Here is an 8753-nt window from a genome sequence, read left to right on the forward strand (position 1 = left end):
TCAGAATCTATTATACTAGGCCTAGCCTGGCTGGACAAATGGGCCCCCACAATCAAGTGGAAAGATGGGTTCAGGAAAATCATATGAGACGTCGGTCCCTTAGAACCTACCCCCCCCTCCCGAGAAACAACCGATCCATAAAAACCACCAGGGGGAGCCAGCAGCCACTGGATCAGACTCACCTCCAGGTGAACCATGCATTCCTAAAGCATATGTAGATTTGGCAGAGGCCTTCAGCGAAGAGGAATGTAATCTCCCCCCCCCCCCCATTGGCCCACTGACTGTGCAATTGAGTTACAGCCTGGCGCGAAACTACCAAAACCCAGAAGGTACTCAATGACACCCACTGAATTTACTGAATTAAGGAAGTACATTGATACCAACCTAGCCAGAGGGTTCATTGAGCTGGCAAAATCACCACTAGCCGCATCCGTGCTATATAAAGAGAAGAAGGATGGATCTCTAAGACTATGCATTGACTTTAGAAACCTTAACTGCCTTTCCATACAAAACACCTACCCATTACCACTAGTGAAAGACTTATTGAACCACCTAGCAAAAGAAAAGGTGTTCACCAAATTGGATTTAAGGGAGGCCTATTACCAAGTCCACATTCGTGATGGCGATGAATGGAAAACTGCTTTCAACTGCCCCCTGGGCAGTTTCCAGTTCCGGGTCATGCCTTTTGGGCTCCAGGGGGTGCCAGCAGTTTTCATGCAGCTCATCAATGAAACCCTGCACCCCTTATATAATGGGGTTCTTGTCTACTTGGACAACATTCTTATATACAGTGAGAATATGGAAGACCAAATAAAGTTAGTTAGACAGGTCCTGAAAAAACTCCTAGCCGCCAAGCTATACGTAAAGCTGTCAAAATGCGAATTCCATAAGAAAAAGTGAAGGCAGTATTGGACTGGCAACCCCCACGCACACGTAAACAGCTACAAAGTTTCCTGGGATTTGCAAACTTTTACTGCCAATTCATCCCTTCCTTCGCAGAGGTTGCTCTCCCATTGACGGACTTGCTAAAAACTGGTCCGTCTACTGGCAAGCCGAAACCTAGCCAGTCCCTGGCTTGGACAATGAACTGTCAGAAATCCTTTGAGCAACTAAAATGCCTATTCACAATTTATTTATTTAATTTATTTATTTATTTTTCACATTTATATACCACCCTATCTCCCTAGGGACTCAGGGCGGTTCACAGGCACTTAAAAATACATATAAATACAAACTAAAATAACAAGTAAAAAACTTATTCCATAGCCGAATTGTTAAAACCATATAAATAATAAAACCCATTTAAAACCAATAAATTTAAAATCTAATCCAGTCCCGCGCAGATGAATAAGTGTGTTTTAAGCTCGCGACGGAAGGTTCGGAGGTCCGGAAGTTGACGAAGTCCTGGAGGGAGTTCGTTCCAGAGGGTGGGAGCCCCCACAGAGAAGGCCCTCCCCCTGGGTGTCGCCAGACGGCACTGCCTAGCTGACGGCACCCTGAGGAGTCCCTCTCTGTGAGAGCGCACGGGTCGGTGAGAGGTATTCGGTAGCAGTAGGCGGTCCCGTAAATAACCCGGCCCTATGCCATGGAGCGCTTTAAAGATTGTCACCAAAACCTTGAAGCGCACCCGGAAGGCCACAGGTAGCCAGTGCAGTCTGCGCAGGATAGGTGTCACGCGGGAGCCACGAGGGGCTCCCTCTATCACCCACGCAGCCGCGTTCTGGACTAACTGAAGCCTCCGGATGCCCCTCAAGGGGAGCCCCATGTAGAGAGCATTGCAGTAATCCAGACGAGACATCACGAGGGCGTGAGTGACCGTGCATAAGGCATCCCGGTCTAGAAAGGGGCACAACTGGCGCACCAGGCGAACCTGGTGGAAAGCTCTCCTGGAGACGGCCGTCAAATGATCTTCAAAAGACAGCCGTTCATCCAGGAGGACGCCCAGGTTGCGCACCCTCTCCATCGGGGCCAATGACTCGCCCCCAACAGTCAGCCGTGGACTCAGCTGACTGTACCGGGATGCCAGCATCCAGAGCCACTCTGTCTTGGAGGGATTGAGCTTGAGCCTGTTTCTCCCCATCCAGACCAGACAATGGAACCCATTCTCCAGCACCCAGACCTAAGTAAACCATTTGTGGTCCAAGCAGATGCAAGTGATGTGGCGGTAGCATTCTTAATGCAAAGAAATGCCCAAAATGACCTAATGCCTTGCGCATACGTTTCTAAAAAGTTGACAGACACAGAACACAGGTGGACGGTTTGGGAAAAAGAAGATTTTGCGGTATGGTGGGCCCTCCTTTCTTGGAGGCACTTCCTGGAAGGAGTGAAAGAACCATTCGAAGTGTGGACAGACCACAAGAACCTTGAGGCCCTAAAGACCCCTCGAAAGCTCTCCCCTAAACAGGTTCGATGGGCTCAATACTTCAAGCGGTTTCATTTCAACCTTAAATACATCCCAGGGGGGCAGAACCTACTAGCTGACGCCCTCTCGAGGAAGACCCAATTTGACAGCTGACAAGAGGAGATAGTGCATGCTATGATTGCTGAAACCCAACCAGCGGGCCAAGCTCGTGCTCAGGCACAACTATGCCATGGTGCCAACATCCCAGAGGGCAGGTTATTACAACAGATGCCTGGCTCAAAGACATCCTAACAAATTTGACCCTAAGGGAAAGATTAGCTTGGAAGGGGAGCAAGATTTATGTGCCATCCAGTATGCGACTCACGGTACTGCACAAAAGTCATGACTCTCGGCTTGGAGGTCACTTCGGGTTTTTGAAAACCCTCCATTTGACTAGGAGACAATTCTGGTGGCCGAAAATGAAAGCAGATGTAGAAGACTATATGAGGAGCTGTGTCACCTGTGCCACCATGAAATCCAGACCAGGGAAACCCCCTGGTTTTCTCCAACCCGTGGCCGAGCCCAGAAGGCCCTAGGAAGAAATTGCTATGGATTTCATCATTAAGCTCCCTGTCAGTGGAGGGAATAAAGTGATATGGACAGTCATTGATTTGTTTTCCAAACAAGCCCACTATACCGCCTGCAGCAGGTTACCGTCAGCGAGGAAATTGGCGAAACTGTTCATGAAGCACATTTACAGACTACATGGAGTTCCAAAGAGGATAATATCAGACCGCGGAGTCCAGTTTACAGATAAGTTCTGGAAGGAGTTCCTGCAGTCCATTGGGTCATCCCAGGGACTTAGCTCCACCTTTCATCTGCAGACTAACAGAACTGCAGAAAAATTGAATGCGATGGTGGAACAGTATATTCGATGTAATGTAAACTGCCAACAAGAAAACTGGGCAGACCTGGGGAGGCGTGGCCAGCGTTGCGGGCGAGACGGTCGAAAACCCTGATGTCTCCGGGGTTTGCACCGATATCCCCCCGCCCAGGGGGTCCATCCAAACTTTGGATCAGACCATAGCTGCCTTGAAGGGGCAGCAAACAGTGGGGGAGCCTCCAGAGAGAACAGGGAGATGGCAAACTCCCCATAGCTCTGGATTCTTTCCCCAGACCCAGCGGGGAGGAATGCAGCGCCATAGTCCATCATGGCAGCTGCACCAAAGCCAACAAGATTGAGCAGGAGAGACAAGCATTAAGAAACAAATTGCTGAAGTCGGGTGAGTTATGATCCAATGAAGAAATTGTTTTAAAATAGGCACAAGCCTTGGAGAGAACATTTAAATTGGGGGCTAATTGAACAACAAATGGAAGTGGAAGAAACTAATTAAGAGAATACACATTCTGGAAGTGAAAGAGCAGAGATGGGGCTTGGAATGGAAGTACAGCCCCAATTGAATAAGGAAAATAAAATAAATTCTTTTTTTTAACTAAGCACGGTTTGGAGATCCCTAGAAGTTTTAATGGACTATATTGGAAATTAAGAAATAAAAGAATAAAAGAAGTTATTGAACGGTTTTTAAGTGAAAATCTTAAATCCCTCTATCCTAAATCTATGGAATACTAAAGATAAAAATAGGAGATAAGAATTTGAAAGACAAATAAGTTTAAAAAGACAATTAAAATAGAAGAAAAATGAGGGAACCTCCACGTACCAAAACTTCTGAGAACAAAGGAACTTTGTTACCAAAATGGCTACTTACTATTTGTGAGCTGTAACTGTTTCAAAAGGAGACATCTAGAGGCAGAGGAAGACAGCTAGAGTCAAATAGTTTCCTTGTGACTATTTCCATGAAGACTGGTGTTGCTGGGACTACACAACAGTTTTAGAGGAGAGTTACAGATGGTGTGTCTTTGGATTACTAAATTAAGTGGAGAACTTTTTATTTAAGCAAGATTTCTAGAGGCAAAGAAAGATTGTAAGAATGGAATAGTGGTCTATTCCCACGAAGAAAGCACATGTGGGCACATGACATTTCTTTGAAAAGAACTAATAGCTGCTTTTAGAATTATGTGAAGAATTTAATCAGAAAATGTTAATATTAATGTTGTGATATTTATAATGAAAATAATTGAGATTTTGGGAAATGGAGGGAAAGATATTAGAATAAATTGGGATAAGAGGGAAATGAGTGCTATGTTATGTTATGTAGAACTGTATCAGCAGTTCTTTGGGCAGTTTGAGTTCCTGAGTTGGCACAGAAAGAACATTCTTTGTTGTGCTTTTTTGATGACTTTTTTGATGTTAGGTGTCCATTTTACTGTTGATACTATATTGTAAGAGGTGGAAGTATGGGAGGGTTTCTTCTAAAGTCTACACTTCTACGGTTTTGAGTGTGTTCAATTCCAGATTGTTCCAGTTACACCATGAGGCTAGTTGTTCAACCTCCCATCTGTATGCAGATTCATCATTGTCTCAAATGAGACCGATCATTGTCGTGTCATCGGTGAACTTCAGTAGTTTAACAGATGGATCATTAGAGATGCAGTCATTGGTATACAGAGAGAAGAGAATTGGGGAGAGCACACAGCCTTGGGGGGGGGGCTGTGCTAATTGTACAAGTATCTGATGTGATTCTGCTTAGTTTCACCTGATGCTTCCCATTTGTTAGGAAGATTATGATCCACTTACAAGTTTGTTGAGGTTCCTGTAGCTGGTTTAGCTTAGTTAGAAGAGTGTTTGGAATGATGATATTGACTGCTGAACTAAAATCTACAAAGAGGACCCTTGTGTAGATCTTTGGAGATTCAAGATATTGTAGGATGTAGTGCAGAGCCATATTAACAGCATCATCTGTTGATCTATTTGCTTGGTATGCAAATTGCAAGGGGTCTAACAGCATATCCATGATGGCTTCCAAGTGGGACAGCACTAGCCTTTCAAAGGTTTTCATGACTACAGATGTTAGAGCAATTGGTCTGTAGTCATTCTTGATGGGCTTCTTCAGCACTGGGATGATAGTAGAGCATTTGAAGTAAGAAGGAACATAGCACATCTTTGGTGATTTATTGAAAATACAGGTGTAGATGGGAGCCAATTGATCAGCACAGACTTTTCAGCAAGAAAGAGTTATCTTGTCTGGGCCTGGAGCTTTTCCTGGCTTTTGTCTGTGAAATAGGTCTTGCACTTCCTTTTCTGTGATCACTAGGGGTTGTGAACCCAATGGGATGGGGTCAGTTTTAGGAGGCTTGGCTGTTGTTGGTGTGTCTGAGATGGGGGTTGTGGAGATAGGTTGTGGAGATAGGTTGTGGAGATAGGTGGCTGTAGTTTCCTTTCAAACCTGCAGTAAATCATATTCAGGTCATCTATTGGTTGTTGATTTCCTTCAGCCTGGGAAGGAGGTTTGCCATAGCTGTTGATATGATATAAGCATTTTCCACGTTTGCTGGTTCATTTGTTGAGAACTGATTCTTTAGCTTTTCAAAGTAGCTTCTTTTTGCTGCTCTGATCTTCCTTGTTAATACATTTCTGGCCTGATTGTACAATATTTTATCACCTTTTCTGTAGGCTTCCTTTTTGGAACAACATAGCTGCTTAAGTTTAGCTGTGAACCAAGGTTTTTTGTTACTGCAAGTTCCTGGTCAGTACACATAGGTCTTCACAGAAGCTGACATATAATGTTACAGTCTCTGTGAGTTCATCTAAGTCTGCAGAGGTATTTTCAAAAACATTCCAATAAGTGCAGTCAAGGCAGGCCTGTAGCTTTAACTTTGCCTCCTCCGTCCAGGTCTTCACTGATTTAATTGTTGGTTTTGTGGTTTTAAGTCTTTGCCTGTGTAAGCAGGTACAAGGTGAATCATGCACCTGTGTAAGCAGGTACAAGGTGAATCAAGGTGACACACCAACAACAGCCAAGCCTCCTACAACTGACCCCATTTCATTGGGTTCACAACCCCTAGTGATCACAGAAAAAGAAGTGCAGGACCTATTTCACAGACAAAAGCCAGGAAAAGCTCCAGGCCCAGACAAGATAACTCCTTCTTGCTTAAAAGTCTGTGCTGACCAATTGGCCTCCATCTTCACCCATATTTTCAATAAATCACTAGAGATGTGCTATGTTCCTTCTTGCTTCAAACGCTCTACCATCATCCCAGTGCCGAAGAAGCCCACCATCAAGGAACTGAATGACTACAGACCAGTTGCTTTAACATCTGTAGTCATGAAAACCTTTGAAAGGCTAGTGCTTTCCTATTTGAAAACCATCACGGATCCGCTGTTAGACCCCTTGCAATTTGCATACCGAGCAAACAGATCAACAGATGATGCTGTTAATATGGCTCTGCACTACATCCTACAGCATCTTGAGTCTCCAAAGACCTATGCAAGGGTCCTTTTTGTAGACTTTAGTTCAGCATTCAATACCATCATTCCAGATATTCTTCTAACTAAGCTAAACCAGCTACAGGTACCGGAACAGACTTGTAAGTGGATCACAAGCTTCCTAACAAACAGGATGTCAGGCCTGGAAACCATACTAGACTTTAGGGTTCCAGACACTGCCACATTTTTCCCCTGAGGGGAAGAAGGGGGGTTGAGGGGTATGGTAACATTCTTCAAGCGGTCAAGGTCGGATGGTGTTCACATCTGCAGGAAGAGTGGCGAGAAGATATTTGAATGAACTGGGAGAACGTGGGACCATGTGACCAGCAAAGGGGTCAGGGGGGTGGGACTCTTGGGGTTTGTATAACTGGGAAAAGAATCCGGAAGTTCAGTTTTGGAATTCCACTCATCGTGTGCCAGTTTCCTCATGCTAGTAAAGAACTCTGAAAGACAATGGCTTCTGAGCTTTTTTTATGCAGAAGAGGTTTTTCTGGAACCTTGACATTATTCCAAAACTCCTAACTTTCTTTTGCTTAATGGTACCCTCTCCTCCGCTCAGAAGGGGCCCGTTAGGGGGTGCTGGGCCCCAGCCTCCACAACCTCCACAGTGGAGCAAAGACCCAGCGAAGATGGAAGGGCAGCAAGCTGAAAGCGTGGAAGTAGCACAGAAGTTGGAATCTGAGGACTTAGTTGAAATCACCTACTTCCCATCGGAAGATATGACTCAAAAACCCGAAGTGGTGAGCCTGCTTGTCAGCTTGGTGCACGGCCCAAAGACCGTGGGTAAGCTGTCGTTCGGGAGAAAACATTTCCCCGGGGTGGAATGGAGAGCCCCCTCCCTCTTCTCAACCTCGATGGAGGACAGTAAAGCCCGGAGAATCAGGAGAGTCACTGGATTGGGACCTGACAAACCCCCTGAAATCCCAGTCCCTATTAGACCTCCTGGAAACTTTTGAGTGTTTGGAAGTGAGGCCTCGTATAAGCTCAGCTCACCCACCTCAAGAGCCTTTAGCTCAGCCTAAATTCACCTTCCCTCCCACCAGAGAGGGAGAAATTACTGAAGCTCAAAGCCGTTCCGATGAACGCAGGATGACCTCCCTTCCCTCCTTCAGACAGCAGGGAGTTCAGGCAGAACCAGGGACTTGGGGGGAATTGCAACTCCCCCCTCCAATTGACTTTTCCCACCAACAGAGGCCTACGCTGCCTCCTGCTGCTTCTATTCCTCCTTTTGCTATCAAAGTAAACTTAATAATTCCAGGGGGAGGGGCCAAAAAAAATTTAGAGGCTATTGTGGACACAGGATGCACCAGATGCCTAATTTCAACCTCTATGGTTGCCCAACTCCGTATAAAAACATTTCCCTTGAAGAACCCAATTAAATTCCACCAAGTAGATGGAACCTTGATTGGTGGCGTTCCAGCGACCCAAATCACACAACTGGTTTGCTTAGAAATTGGAGCCCATCATGAACTTATAAGATTCATAGTAATTCCAAAGATGTCAGAATCCATCATCCTGGGTTTAGCTTGGTTGGACAAATGGGAACCCACAATCAAATGGGAGGATGGATTCAGGAAAATTATATGGACTTTCAGACCCTTGGACCCAATTCCCCCTGCCGAAAAGAACCTTACCCAAAATGACCACCAGAGGGAACCAACAACCACCATATCCAATCCATCTCCTAATGAACCACGCATCCCTAAAGCATACATGGATTTATCAGACGTTTTTAACGAGGATGAATGTAACCTCTTACCCCCCCACCGACAAACTGATTGCGCAATTGAATTGCACCCGGGGGCAAAATTACCAAAACCCAAAATGTACTCAATGACGCCAGCCGAAATGTCTGAACTAAGAAAATACATTGACACTAACCTAGTGTCAGGCTGCCTCTGACTATAACTAGGAAAGAATACACCTTGACTTCATTTGCAAATAAAGAAAAGTACTTTTACTAATTACAATCTGGATAGCAGCAGTGCTAAGTTAAATCTGAGACAAAATATGACTAACATTTCATAT

The sequence above is a fragment of the Ahaetulla prasina genome, chromosome 11 (assembly GCF_028640845.1).
Source record: "Ahaetulla prasina isolate Xishuangbanna chromosome 11, ASM2864084v1, whole genome shotgun sequence".
Classification (NCBI taxonomy): Eukaryota; Metazoa; Chordata; class Lepidosauria; order Squamata; family Colubridae; genus Ahaetulla; species Ahaetulla prasina.